The following is a 15,264-nucleotide window of genomic DNA, read 5'->3' as shown; positions in this document are numbered from 1 at the left end:
AATGGGGAGCAGGGCTGCCAGCCACTCCCTCCTGCAGCTGTGACAGGATCAGATTCCCAGGAAAGGCAGAGGCTGCCACATTGGCAAAGGGAGCGAAGAGGACAGGCAGGCAGCCTCGAAAACCAGAGAAACAGACACAGAGAGAGACAGAGAGAGAAAATACTCCCTCAGAGACACAGTGAGATTATTTTCTGCAAACCTAAAAGGGAAACCAAGTTATACTGTGAAGACACCTGGAAAGCAACAGGCTGTGAGCCCTCGGCCCTGCCCTTAAGGGGAGGAGGATGGAGCCCGAAGAACATGCGCATCCCCCATCCCTGATCCCAGAGACCTCCAGTACAGCTTCCTCTCCGATGTGCGCAAACTGGTGGAGGGAATAGGGTTTCGGGGTTGGTGCGGCCAGAGAAGGGAAAGGCAGGGCAGGGGTCGTGCATACCTCAGTGGCGGGCAGGCGGCTGGCTGGCGGAGCGTGTTCCGGGCAGTCTGAAGGTCTGCAGGAATGTGGAGGGGTTTAGAGCCGGGCAACAGGAAACCACTCAGAGCTCTGGGCTGGGTCTGCCTCCCCCGCCACCCCACGGTCCCTCCTCCTCCTCTGTCTCCTCCTTCCTCCCACCTCCTCCTTCTCCCCACAGCCAGAGCTGCGTCTGTCTTCCATTTCTTTCTCCATCTCCTTGCAGTGGGCCGTCCTGAGCAGACTCCACACCATGCCTGCCTCCTGGGTTCTGGAGCTGCTGCCTAAACAGACTCACGGAGTGCCAGGGCTGGACAGGCACACAGGAATCACCTCGAACAACGTCCTTGTTGTTCAGAGGGGAACTGAGGCCTGGAGTTCTGAGCAAGCGATTACCCAAGGGCCCCTAGTGGCAGAGCCAGGCCCACATATCTTGACTTCACCACCAGCGATCTTTACAAGAGCCCTCCCTAACATTAGGCAATGCTGAGAAGGGCAAAGCCACTCAAGGGGTACTGTGACAAAGGCAAGGCCAGGGCCGGCCTCTGTACAGACAAGAAAAGCTGCCACTGATGGCATCGTTGTTGATGATTTGGGATATGTTCTAAAAATAATCACTCTAATTGCACCACTAATAGACACATGAAAGATTAGCTTTCTAGCTGGGAGATCTGTGTCATCAGTATAGAACAGATAACGAGAGGGATGATATTGACAATAATCAGAGAAGTAACAAGAGCCAAGGGTTACTGAGGACTTAATAATCTTCACAGCAACCGCTTGACTTAGATATTGTTATTATTCCCATTTTACTAAGAAGGAAACAGGCTCAAAGAGGCTAAGTCACTTGCCCAGGATCACCTGGCTGAAACTGGCAGAGGCAGGCTGATTCTGCAGTCAACTTGCTTCATGGTTATACTATGCCCAACCAAGACAGTGCAACAGGTCTTGGTTGAATATTTATTAAATGCCTAGCACTCCCGGAGGTGCAAGAATTAATATCTGGCCCTCAAGGAACTTTGGACAAGCTGAGAGGACATGCCTTATGGATACATGCCCTCACATGAATGGTACAGACTCTGAGGTTTAGCCCCAGGGGTTCAGAGGCAGGATCCCTAGGTTGGAGCAGGCAGAGAGGGCTTCATGGAAGAGGTGGATCTTGAAGCATGGGTTGGGTTTGAATAACATGGGAAAGGGAGAAGGCAGAGAACGTTCTCACAGACCTCCACAAGATGCGGGCTCTGCCTCTTGCCATCCTCTCCTCCTGCCACTTTCCTCCTCCATCACTCTACTCCAGCCACACCAGCTTCCTTTCAGTTCCTCATCAACCCCAAAGTTACTCTCAGCCCAGGAGCTCTGCACTTGCTCTTACCTCTGCCAGCGACACTCTTCCGTCTGATTTTCCTCTGCCTGGAGTTTTCTCACCTCATTGGTCTCTGTTCCAATGTCCTCTCCTAAGAGAGGCCCTCTGACCACCCAGCTTAAATCAATCTCCTTGCCTCTCTCTTTATTTCCGTCCTAGCACTTGTCACAGTCAGAAACTTTCTCTCTCCCGCTACAGAAACTCCACGAGAGCAGGGCCTTCACACACATTGCTCACCCCAGTGTTCCAAGTGTCTAGAGCAGTCGCCAACACAAAGTTGGCTCAGTCAGTGAGCGAGCTGTCTTTTAACAGAGCTCTAGCCTGGAATAGTGCCCAACACTGGTCTTCAAGAGATCCTCAAACCTGCAAAAATTAAAGGTACCAGTTTGGGCCTCTGTGCAATTTTCTGCAGAGAAGGTCTATGGCTTCCTTCAGGTTCTCAAAGGGACTAGTCAGGAACCCAAAAAAAGATCTCTGCCCCAGATGATCCCCAAGGCCTCTCCCTGGTCCCAAAGCCAAGAGCTGATGCTCTGCCTCAGCTGTTCAATACAGGTTGCTGGCAGACTCCTCAGATATCTATTTTGCCATCTGGACAGATGTATATATTTTTTTATAGGATTGGTTGCTATAGTTCCCAGGCATTGTGAGGACTAAAATTAACTTAAACTTTGTGTTTTTCTTCATAAACTAAGATAATGATTCTGATGAGAATGAGCCAATGGAACCATTCCCTGTGTTTGGCTGGAGTTCCAATGTGGCCTTTGGTTCAGGAACTGGAAAGCTGATTGGGGCTAGGCTAAAGCTCTGGGACAGAGATCCCATCTGGAGGCCACTCCCAGGCCCCTGTGGGGAGACCCTGAGCCAGGATCCTTCAGAGGAAAACTTGATAGGTTTTATGTCCGGGGGTGAGAGCACCCTGGGAGAATAGGAGCCTCTGAAGCCAGGATGACCATGACTTAGGAAGGGAGACCACTAGGACTAAGGCTGGTCCTCCTGCCACCATCAAGGGCTTTACAGGAAGAGAGAGAAGTGCAACTGGGCCTGATGTGGCAGACCTGGGGGCCAGTCCCTGCTCTGCCACTGAGTCAATGAGTGACTTTGGGCTCATCACTGCCCCCATCTGAGCTACACCTTTTCCATTTGTAAATAGATTAGATAGCATAATAGTAGTAACAAGAGCCAGCATTTATTAAACACCTATGATGTGCAAAGCACTGAGCTGAGTCCTTGGCATATATTTTCTGATCTAACCTGTATGAAATAGGAACTGTTATTATCCCCATTTATAGATGTGCAAAATGAAGTTCAGATCAACCACTTGCCCAAGCTCATGCACCAAGTACATGGCAAATCAGAGATTCAAACCCAGGTTTAAGGGGCATCAGAGCCCAAGCACTTATCCACTACACTCTACCCACTCCTGAATTCCCCTTCAGCTCAGACATCTGTGGACTCTAGACTCCACAGTCGTTTGGTACCCGGCTCTTCAGTTCAGCGTGTTGCTGACCCAGCATCAGATTGGATCAGCTTTTCAGCCTGCAGAATGAGAAGAGAGTACCTTGGGGGCCCTGCCGCCTGCCCACCACCCCAGCCAGCCAATGTCCAGCTGTGTGCCTCAAGGCGCCACCCCCTCTACCTTGATCCTGCACTTCCTGAACTAGCACCCAGCCCATCCTTAGAATTCTGGGGTGCTCTACTGCCCACTGCCTTGGGAATGCTCACAGCTACATGGCATCCAGGCTCCCCACACCTCCCAGAAGATCAGCTACCTCATTCATTCATTCATTGACTCCATCGCACTGGGGATATAGCAATAAGTTGGACAAAGACTTTCTTCATGCGCTTTACATTCTAACAGCTGGAGGCAGATGATAAACTAGTTTCAGGTTGTGACCTATTCTATGAATGAAATAAACAGGATGAAACGAGACAGTGATGGGGGGACTACTTTAGATAGGGCAGACAGGGTAGGCTTCTTGGAGGAGGTACATTCTGAGAAAAAAGTTAAATGATGAGTCAGTGAGAAGGGCTGGGGGAGGAGTATTCCAGGCAAAGGGGAGAATAAGCGCCGAGACCCTGGGGTGGAGAGAGTGTGGCTTCTACACGTAACTGGAAGTGGGGCTAGAATTGCCAATTCGAGAGCCCCTTCTCCACCTTTTCCTCTTCTTCCTTTTCTCCTTCCTCCTCCTCTTCTCCTTTCCTACCGTTTTTATACCCTTCTGGCCATTCCAAAGTACCTCCTCACCTCGGACAGAGCAGTCCTGTGAGGGAGTCAGGGTAGGGCTTAGAACCTATACTGTAGATATGGGGAAACTGAGGCTGCAATCACCCAGTGGAGCTGGAACTCAAAACCAGGTCCCCTGAGGCAGAGCCTCAACCCCACCAAGAACCTGCTTGTCCTTCTGCTCAGTAACTCCAGGGACCCTGTCACCCAAACTGCCTGATGGGCCACCTCTGGGAGCTGGACCGGGGCTGGACAGGTGGGCAACCAGTGCTCCCAGGAACAGGCCGGAACACCTAGCCAGGGGGCGAGAGGCCCGAACTCTGGAAACAGATCGCGGAGGCTCTGTCGATTTGGCTTCTGGGGGGGAGAAAAGCAACCAAGCAGAAAGTTACATGCATAAAAGCAGCGCCAAGAAGCATCCCCTAAACCCTTACATTGGAAACAGTGTCGGGATCTCAATGCCCAGCTCTCCAGGCCATGAGTCCTGAGTGGGCCTTGCAGGTAAAACACTTGAATTTTGCCTGTGGGAACTTGAGGGCCTGTAGGGGACCAGGTCTGGTTGGAACAATTATCATTAAACCGGGAAGAGAGATAATAGTATCCAATACTACTGAGCAGACACTGGGCAAAACACTTTATGTTCACTATCTTGGTTAGTCTTTACTTAACATTCACAGTGGAGTGGTACGTTAGTTTCCCATTATTGCTCTAATAAATCACCACAAATGTGGTGACTTAAAACACACACTAATTACTTCACAGTTCCAGATGTCAGAAGTTCTAAAATCAAGGTGTCAGCAGGGTTGTGCTCCTTCTGAGGCTTAAGGAAGAATCTGTGTGCTTGCCTTTTTCAGTTTCTAGAGGCCGCTTGTACTCCTTGGCTTACGGCCCACCCTCCGTCTTCTAAGCTCACCACTCCAAGCTCTGCTTCTGACATTGTGTCTCCTTTTCCTTTTCCGTTTTTTTTTTATTTTTTGAGGAACATTACTGCTGAGCTAACATCTGCTGCCAATCCTCCTCTTTTTGTTGAGGAAGACTGGCCCTGAGCTAACATCCGTGCCCATCTTCCTCTACTTTATATGTGGGACGCCTACCACAGTATGGTGTGCCAAGCAATGTATAGGTTCACACCCAGGATCCAAACCGGTGAACCCTGGGCCGCCAAAGCAGAACATGTGAACTTAACCACTATGCTCCAGGCCAGCCCCTGTGTCTCCTTTTTCTGACTTCAACTCTCTTGCTTCCCTCTTACAAAGATTCTTGTGATTACATTGGGCCCACCCAGAAAATCTAGGCTAATCTTCCCATCTCAAAATCCTGAACTTAATCTGCAAAGTCCCCTTTGCCATGTAAAGCAGCGTGTTTACAATGATAGGGATTAGGACCTGGACATCTTTGTGGGGCTATTATTTTCTCTACCATAGGTGGGTACAATTACCATTCCCATTTTAAAGACGAGGAAACAAAGATTCAGAGAACTAATGAACTTGCTCAAAGTCCCACAGGGGTGAAGCCAGGAATCCACACAAGTAGCTCAACCCCAGACCCCCGCTCCCCATCCCTCCCTGTACACACCTCTGCCCACACCATGCTCTTGGTGAGGCTGCCTCTCTTCCCCATCGGCCCCAAACCCATCCATCCTTCAAGCTCAGGCTGAAGCTCCATGACTCTTTCAAAGATTAGAGCTTAGGCCCTACCCAATCCTGCACCCTCCTTGTACGGCTGAAGAAATTGAGGATCGTAGAGCCCAAGGTCACAGTGTGGACAGCTAGGCCTGGAGCTCTGGTCTCCCAACCCCAGGCCCAGGCTGAGGCCAGCTCTGGCTGCTCCAAGTCTCTGGAGGCAGGAATGAGACCAGCTGACCCCTTTGGGCTAAAGATTATGTATCACAGCTTTGAAATGCACCCTTTGTGTGTCTGGCTCAAAGTGAAGGCTGGCAAGCTAAGAAGGCCTGGGCACGCTGGAGACTGACTCAGCCTGTCGTCTTGTTACTGTATCTTTCCCCAGGTCCGCCCTCCCGTTGGCTGAAGGGCACAAAGACCTCATTGTCATCTGGCCCTTGGTCCCCTGGACAAAGTGATCGCTGACCGGGCAAGGCCAGAAAGGAGGATAAGATTTCACTTCTGCACCCTCCCCACTCGCAACACTCCCACTGAGCAGCTTCAGAATTTCCCCTCAGCCCTCTTACAGCTCACAAAGGACTTCTATACCCACAGTCCTACTGAGCAGCACCTTTAGTCTATTAGGTGGAAAAATCAGGATTCGCGAAGCACGTTTTGGGCTTCGGCAGACAGAGTGTCCCTCAGGGACTTGCCCAAGGTCACCTAGCTGGCCCACAGTGGAGCTGAAATGAAAACTCCACACTCTTAACACTCGGTCCAAGACTCTTTACACCAGCTGCCTCCACCCGGGGTTCCAGGCAGAGTTCACAGACATATCTCCTCACAGAGCCCCCTCTTCACTGAAGTGACAAATGGTTAACAGTGTGTTGGCTGCACCTTCTCCTGTTGACACAAACCCACCCAAGAAGCAGCATTAATTTGAGTTCTGAGTTGGGTTCCACCCTTAGTGGGACCTGTGCCCTAACATCTGTCCTCGAACACCTCACCTCTCCTCTCTACCTCAGTTTCCTTGTCTGTAAAATGAACATGTGTATAATTCTCGACCCTCCTGGGTATGAAGTCAGTGTAAGATTCAAGCGAGCGTGGGTTTTAGAGTCAGTAGATACAAGAGCAAAGTTAAAAGGCCCAGCTTTTGAGTCAGATCTCTGAGTTTGAGTCAGATCTCTGAGTTTGGGTCCTGTGGCAAGTTATTTAACTCTGAAAAACTTGGGGCACGTTATTTAACCTCCAGCGCTAGTTTCCTCAAGGGTAAAGTGGAACCCCCACTTTAGGAGGTTCTGTGAGGATTAAAGGCGATCACATTTGTAATGCATTTGGCTCACTGTTGCATATCCTAAGCTATTAGTAAATGTTAGTTATCCTACAATTAGATCATTAAATCATTCAGCATTTCCCAAAGTGTGTTCCGCAAAATATTAGTCCTCAGAAAAAAAGAGGGCCCCTAGGTTCAAGCAGTTCTGCTAATATAGCATTCGTCGCCTTCCTCATGGATATTCCTGAAGCACATTTGAACATTAAAGGCTCTGAAAAGGTCTGCAGAGAAGAAACCTGTGTAACTCCATTTAAACTTTACAGAGCCCTCTTTTTTCATGAAATTCTGAACCCATCCCACAGAACTTGTGTTCCCTGAAAAACCTTTTGGGAAATGTTTGTTTGATCCAATGCCCTTCTCTTAAGAAGAAACTAAACTCCAGGAAAGTGAAGTGACTTGTCCTGGGTCACCTGGTCAGTAAATGGCAGAGCTAGGACTTGACCCAAGCTAACAAGTTCTTTGGCCTATTGCTCTATTAAAGCTCACTGAGAAAACGCCTTTGCCCTTGATGTGGACAAGCACTCTTTAACCGCTAAAGATTTGTGTTATAGGTTTCATAGCCCTTTAGCCTTTCTCGCGGGTCCTGTATCCATGGCTGATGGTGCAGGGCTCCCTTTGGCCTGAACTGTCTCCCCATAGTCCTGGGCAGGGTTGGAGGAGCTCGGCAGTGGATTGGTTCTGTCTCCTCCCATCCCTGACTCTGTAACATTGCAGCTGCTGGTCCAGGTCCAGGGAACACTCACACGCAGGCATCAATTTTCTTCTGAAACCCCAAATGCCTGGAAATCTTTTCTGAAAGGGAGGAAGCCCAATAACCCAACCCTACAACGTGGCAGCTCTTACATGTTCCCTGACGTGGCCCGCAGACCAAACCTCTCTTCAGTTTTAGCAGCTGTGGAACCAGAAATAATGACGGCCTGGCAGCCCAGCGACGTGGCAGCCGGTGCTGTGACTCAGCTGTCCTGGGGGCCAGCCTGGAGGCTCCGGTGGTCTTCTCTGGGTCCCAGGGACGGGGCAGCTGGGGGACAAGAAGGGAGAGCTGGATTAAGCAGCTGAGCCCCTACCCCCTTCTCCAACCCAAGTCTCTTTTTCTCCACCACTTCCTGGACAAGGCAGGCTCATTGCCCTCTTCTGAGGTGGATCCAACACTGCCCCGATATGTCCTCTCCCCCCACTCCTGGCCCCTGTTCCTTTCCTCAGACGGGAACTTGTAATGGATCTTCGAGATTCTCCATGTCAGTGGTTTTCAAACTGCCTTCTGTGGAGCTCTAGGGGTTCCATTCAGGAGACTTAAGGGGACAGAAAGACGGCCAAGCGGGCAGGTTTCCAGGTCCCCAGCCCATCCCTGCTTCAACCGAGCAGAACTTCAGGGGCAGGCAGATGGCAGATGTGAGCAGCCCCTCTAAGACACGACACCAGCACTAGTGGGGCCCGAGCCAACCTGGAGGGCGTGTGCCCTACCCAGAGGCTTCTGGATCCCTCCTCCCCTTTTTATATGTTTTCTTCTCCAAACAAAACCCATCTGCTGGAGAAATCTCCTCTTGAGCCACGAGTGTCGAGTGTTGTACCTTCGCTGACAGGCGCTGGATTCACCTCTCTTTAAGGGGACTGACTGGCCCTCTCCTGTACTCTTCCAGGAGGAAGGCCAATGTCTAAGCTCCTGGTTTGGAAAACTTTAAAGAGACCCAGCCTCTTGCTTGCTTCTCTCGTCTGATCTGTTCGTCTTCTCCTCCATCTTCTCATTTCTCTTCTCTCCTTCCCTTTGGCCTGGATCTCTTCTCTTTCTGTCCTTCCCATCCTTTGGAAAAGAGCACTGGACAAGGAGTCAGGGACCTGGGTTCCTCACTCATTCCATAAATGACCTGGGCAATTCATCTCCCCTCTCTGGGCCTCAGTTTGCTCAATTGTAAAACAAGGGTGTCGGGTTAGGTCATAATTTCCAAACATCAGGTGAGGAGGACCAAGATGAGGGGGCTCAGGACCCCCCCTTGGACTCCCAGAAGCAGCTGTTGTTTGGCTATTTTAATAATGGTCCTTCATGTGAACAGAGGATTCTGCAGCTAAGAAAATGCTTGGAAGTCACTATCTCATCAACTTAGAGGCTTTCCAGCCTTTACATTCAGTGTTTCCTCTTCTTGCTCTGTTCTGTCTGCTGACTCTCTCCCTCCCCTGGTTCCCTCACTCAGACCCTCGGGTTTGCTAGCAGAGCCTTAAGATTCTCCAGGGTTGAACCCAGAGTCCACCCTGCTATCTCTCCAGAGGCCGGCTCTGTCCTTTCAGTTACAACATGGGAGAAGAAAGCGTTTCTTTCCTGAAATCCCAGAACAGTGAGGACATCCAAGGGCCACAATGAGTCATAGCCAGCCACCCATCTTAGCCCCTGGTCCCAACACAGATCCCCAACTCCTCCCCTCCCCCACTAAGCTGCCGGCTTCCCAGCCCCATCCCAAGTTGGGTTATTCTCCTGATTCAGACATTTTTGTGGTGTGAAATCATCTCTGCCCCAGCCGGCTGAAGCTGGGAGCTCGCGACAGCCCACTGCCGCTCACCGGCCCTCCCTTCCCTGCCACGTCCCACACCCTCAGCTCCTCTCCTCCAAGCGCTCAGAATTTCCATTTGATTTCCTTCCAATTCTGAAAAGAAATGCAGACATAGTGGCAGGGGCCTGTCTGTCGGAGCTGGCTTTGTCTTTTCGCCATAGCTCCCAGCACAGGTCCTGGCACACGGTTTACTCCCAGGTGAACAAAAGGACTTTGTGAAATCAAGAAACAGAGAGAGTCGAAAGAAGAGAGACAGACTCAGAGGAAGAGAGAGATAGACTGTGACGGTCTGTCATGACCAAGAGAGACAGGAAAAGACAGGTGAGTAGATAGAGAAGAAAGAGACACCGAGAAACAAATGTGGAGAAAACTTACCAAAACTTAGCAGTAAGACAAAAGGCCCACACATGTCCTTTCAACGTTCGACTGGAGCATGGTCTACAAGCCCATCCAAGGATCACCGTCTTCTCTAGGGGATGGGGTGTTATTTGATTTGCTGTTTACTGTTGATTAGGACTCTGACTCTGAAGTTACATGTTAACTCGTAGGTCTCTGTCCAGTTAAAGAAAGAACCCCGGAGGTTAAGTTTTAATGCCTGGTGGGAGGTTAACCAGTTTTGTATATGACCTAGCAGCCTTTTTCCAGCTTTCTTTCAGTGCCTATAGATACATGATCTCTCTTTGAATTCTCTTGAACCAGCTTCAGCACCTGCTTATTCCCTTATTAACGGGGTAAATCAGTTATTGACATGCGCTCATTTTTTACTTGTATGAGTGTGTTTTTAACTTTTAGAAAACTATATTTTGACAAGAGGGGCAGCAATAGAATGAGACAGATGAAGAAAGAGTGAGGGAGTGAGAGGCAGAGACAGAGAGAGAAAGGGACAGAGTTAGAGAGACAATGAGAGAAGCAGGAGAAAGAGACACAAACAGAAAAGACAGGCAGAGAGAAAGGCAGAGGGACTGAGACCCTGTGAAGCCCACACAGAGTCAGAGAGAGAGGAGAGAGACCGGAGAGGGCTCTGAGCAGAGACCAGGGTTAGCCATGCATGCACGCAAAACTGGAAGTAATGGCAGCTTCTGGAGAGGGGATGGATCGGAGTGGAAAACGGAGGTGAGGGGACCTTTATACTTACTTCTGTATACTTCTATATTGGATTTCTTATGAGCATATAATCAACTATTGTTTTATGCTTTTAAAATAGAGAATCAGACAGAGAGGGAAAGACAAAAGGATGTGAGAGAAGGACCCACCAAAGAGGAGCGACATCAAGAGTAGCAAGAGCAGAGAAAGAAGATCCTGACCGGGGGCCCTGGAGGGCGGGGGCCAAGAATGGTTCACGTCTGCTCCTTGCGCTCACTGAGCCTGGAGCCTGGCCCGGTGTGGTGATGTCAGAAGTCCATGTGGGAGCACGGAGGCACCCAGAGGAAGCAGAGGAGAGGCAAACATGGAGGAGACAGCTGGAGGCAGAAACAGAGCAGGAGCAACAGAGCCAGGGGCAGGTGGAGGGGCAAACAGGAGCCGGGGCTGGGCCTTCTCCCTCTTTCTGGAACCTGGGTGCCCAGGCCTGAAGGCTGGTGCCTTTCAGAGATACGGGGTCAAGGAGATCAGGACAGGAGAGCCACCCAGAAGAAATCTGGGAGCTGGAGATGCCAGGGTCCCTCAGGGGCATGTTGATGTCTGAAATCCTCCCTGCACACTCTGGGCAACAAGGGCTGTGGGTCCAAGCCTTGGAGGGGCTTCTCCAGGACCCGGACCAGCTCCGAGACCTGCCAGGCCCACAGGCAACCACCTCTGGTATGTTAGCTTCATAATGAGAAGGGAACAGCCAACGGAATCTGAGAAATGAGGTAACTCAGGCCCAGGCAGGGGGAGACACTTGTTCAAGGTCACGTGGTTAACTTGTGAAGCATCAGCACGGGGAGCAAGTCTGTGACTCCTCCTTTGATATTCTTTCCATTCTTGCTCCATGACAGGCCCTTTTCCACACAGTAGCTAGAATGACTCTTTTAAAATGCAGATCACATCGTGTCCCCATCCTGCTTAAACCCTGGCAGAATTCTATGCCCAGGATCCATGTTCTAGCCAGTGAGATGTGTGGAGCTTCTGAGAAGGATCCTGTCAGGAATCTGACTCAGTTGGGAAGTGTGTCTCTCTTCTTCTTTTTTTCAATCGAGTGGTTTCTATAGATAGGGGCCCCACTCCCCCTCCAAAACATGTGGCCAAGGCCATGTACACCCTAAAGGCAGCTCTGCTTGTGGCTAAACCCAAATGTCTCATGTGTCACGTCCTTTTTGTGCTCTTGACGTGGTTCCGCCTCAGATTCCTCACATGCTTGCTCTCAGCTGCACAGCAGACTGTGCTGGCCTCTTCGTCACTTCTCCTCCTCAAGGTGGTGGGGTTATATTGTCTGGCAGAGACTCGTTCCTGGTGGAATGAAAAGGGACTCCAATGGACAGAGCTATTGTTTGCAGCAATACAGACTTTGATTAGCATGTGGAAGTCCATCTTTTTTGCCCTTCCTCTTTTCCTTCTTTCCACTGTCTGGAATTGAAACATAATGGCTGGAGTGACAGCAGCCATGTTAGACCACAAAGAGACCTTAAAGATGGAAGCCATTAGCTAAAGTGATGGAGCAAAAAGATAGAAATAGCTTGGTGCCTGATGACCAAGGACCTGTTGCATCAACCCTGGAATTTTACTGAGAGAGAAATCATTTCTATCTTGTTTAAGCCACTATTATTTTTGGGCTTTCTATTATGTACACCCAAACTTAGTTCTAATTGATTCAGTCTTAATGCTTCCTATTCCATTAGAATACAATCCAAATTCTCTTGGCCCTCACAGTCCCGTGTGATCTGGGCCCAGCCTATCAGGCTTCAGCTCCAACTGCTCTCTCCCTTGCTCCTTTCCCTACCTCCACTGGCCTTCTCTCTGTCAAGCATGATCCTTGTTCACCTACCTTAGGGGCCTGGCACTTGCTGTTCCCCTGTCTGGAATGCTTTAGCCTCAGGTCTTTACAGACAAGCCACCCTCCATCCATCTGATCTCAGCTCAACTAATTCTCGAGAGAAGCCTTCACTAACTGCCTAATCTCAAAAACGTCATTACTCACCCCCCAATCTCTAGTCACTCGATTATACCACCCTGGGGCATTTTCTTTGTAGCACTTATCACAGGACAGAATTATCTTGTATGTTTATGAGTTTGTTCTCTATCTCCATCTCCCCAGAGTCTAAGTGCCACATGAGCAGGGACCTCGTCTGTCTTGTCACCGATATAGCCCTTGTGCCTCACCCGATGGTTGCATTTGTTTGAAAGTGATGATTTTTCCATTATCAAGAACTCACCATGGGGCCGGCATGGTGGCACAGCCGTTAAGTTCGCACGTTTGCTTCTCGGCGGCTCAGGGTTCGCTGGTTCAGATCCAGATCCTGGGTGCGGACATGGCACCACACAGCAAAAAGCCATGCTGTGGTAGGTGTCCCACATATAAAGTAGAGGAAGATGGGCACGGGTGTTAGCTCAGGGCCAACCTTCCTCAGAAAAAAAAAGAGGAGGATTGGCAGTAGTTAGCTCAGGGCTAATCTTCCTCAAAAAAAAAAAAAAAAAGAGAGAGAGAGAGAGAGAATGTGGGGACAAATTTGAGAGCTAGCTCTAGGGTAGTATGAAGAGTCTCCTGAGCACAAATCTGATTGCATCATTCCCTGCCTAACAACTTCATTGCCCACAGGATACGCTCCAGGCTCCTTAAGGAACCTAGAGGTGCCTGCATAGCCTGGTCCCCACCTACCCCTCCAGCCTGTTTCTCGACAACCCCCATCTGCGCACCCCCCAACACGTTCTAACAAACAGACCCACTTGTAATTGCTCTATCAGACCTCTTGAACCTCCGGCTGCCTTTGTATACATTGTTCTCCCTGCCTGGGAAGTTTCCCTGTGGACGTAAACTGCTCATTCCCAGCATCCCTCAGTTCTCAGCCTAGACATCGCTTCCTTTGGAAAGCCTCTCTGACTCCCAAGGTCTGCGTTAGGCATGTCCCCTGTGGGCTCCATAACTGTTTACTCATCTGTCTTCCTCTCTGTACTGGGAGTTTCGTGAGGGGAGAAGCGATACCTTGTCTCCATTGTGTCCCCAGCCTGTGCACACAGCCCAGCCCAGAGGATGGATGCAATTACGTATCTGAGGGAGTGACATTGTGTCTAGAGACGGAGGCAAGGAAAAGGCAGGACGGATGCTTCCTTTGAGAACCGTCTCTTTTATCCCCGGCCAGTCTCACAGCTTTCTGCCACCCAGGAACTTGGAGAGAAATAAAAGCTTCTCTGAGATCATTACCTAAGCCCTCGGGCCATGGCTGGCTTGTGAGCTAGAGCTGAGGCAGCTTGGCCTGATTACAGGCAGGGGACCCCTCCTCCCCTTAAGGTCCTTTAGTTCCCAACCCAGAGTCTCAGCCCCAAGGACAGCATCCCTGAGTGTCCAGCTTCCCTCAGCTGCTCAGCTGACCAAGGAATAAGACAGAGGCCCCTGTGCTCCCTGGGAGGGCAGCCAAGGGAGTGGGTTTGGGGGTGGGGGAGCAGGGCAGTGGAATGCCCAGGAGAGCATGGATCCATGTCAGGGGCTCTCAGACCCCTCACCCAGTGGCATCTCAGGGCCTCTCCGGCTCTTTCCAATTAAAAATATCATTTCCCAGGGCCGGCCCTGTGGCTGAGTGGTTAAGTTCGCGTGCTCCGCTGCGGCGGCCCAGGGTTCGGATCCTGGGCACAGACATGGTACCGCTCGTCAGGCCACGTTGAGGTGGCGTCCCATGTTCCACAACTAGAAGGACCAGCAACTAAGATATACAACTGTGTGTGTGTGTGGGGGGGGGGGGGGGTTGGGGAGATAAAGCAGAAAAAAAAAAAAGATTGGCTGCAGTTGTTAGCTCAGGTGCCAATCTTTAAAAAAAAAAAATCATTTCCCTAATGTTTCTCAGCAACTCTCAAAGGTCCAGAGGAAAGGCAGCCAGGCAGGGGCCAGGAGGGAGAGGAGGCCATTACCTAAAATACGAGCTGGCAGTGTGGTCCTCAGCAGGGCTTCGCAGACCTCTGTCACCTGGTGCCACCTTCACCATTTTTGCCATATCCTCGTAACACCCATAGCATTATTTGCTTTATTTCACCTGCTACAAGAAATTTTATATTTTCAGGTATATGGGGAAGCCATTCTGGTTTAAACCTGATTTGGCCTGAATTTTATTTTAACCAGAGCAGTTTGACTTATAGCCTGTCAAAGATACATTGTATATCTGCTTTAATTGTTACCCTAAAGTAAAGAATGTACTCTTTGAAGATAAAAAATTTATACCTCCCTTTGTCTGATGCCAGCCCTCTTTAAAGAGAAGACTGAACGCCTCCTTTCCTACAGCGCCAAGGCCGTGTTGACTTGCTGTGTATGTGCTAATCTGTAACAGAATATCTCCACGAACGCTTGAAAGAATGTGCCCCCGTCATGCTTGATGTCTGCCTCTTTGTTTGGAAATGGTACATAACTGTGCTGAAAACCACTCTTCCCCAGAGTGCTTGGCACTCCTGGGCTGTGGTCCTCAGTTTGGCTCAAATAAAACTTTCCACTATAGAATGACTATTATGTGTGTCAATACATCTTTTCTTTTCTTTTCTTTTTCTTTTTTGAGGAAGATTAGCCCTGAGCTAACTGCTGCCAAGCCTCCTCTTTTTGCTGAGGGAGACTGGCCCTGAGCTCACATCCATGCCC

At 50.0% G+C, this 15,264-nt stretch overlaps 1 protein-coding gene across 6 annotated transcripts in view; it reads right to left on the bottom strand.

The window, feature by feature from the left end:
• SPARC (secreted protein acidic and cysteine rich) overlaps positions 1–14,674 on the bottom strand; it is a 37,441-nt gene extending 22,767 nt beyond the window's left edge. The window contains exons 1-5 of one of the 6 annotated variants that reach the window (XM_070570428.1): positions 14,550–14,674; positions 12,863–12,984; positions 9,888–11,939; positions 7,816–7,990; positions 437–491 (exon numbers count right to left, since the gene is read on the bottom strand). The gene's annotated coding sequence lies outside the window, so the exon portion shown is untranslated. Of the gene's footprint in view, positions 1–436; positions 583–613; positions 959–1,823; positions 2,076–7,815; positions 7,991–9,887; positions 11,940–12,862; positions 12,985–14,549 lie in introns of those variants that run through there. The other 5 variants (XM_070570429.1, XM_070570427.1, XM_070570430.1 and 2 more) reach the window with 5 other exon arrangements.
• Between the last annotated feature and the right edge of the window lie 590 nt (positions 14,675–15,264).

The sequence above is a fragment of the Equus przewalskii genome, chromosome 13 (genome assembly GCF_037783145.1).
Source record: "Equus przewalskii isolate Varuska chromosome 13, EquPr2, whole genome shotgun sequence".
Taxonomy (NCBI): Eukaryota; Metazoa; Chordata; class Mammalia; order Perissodactyla; family Equidae; genus Equus; species Equus przewalskii.
Note: the sequence above shows the minus strand (reverse complement) of the source record. Positions and strands in the feature narration are given on the sequence as shown.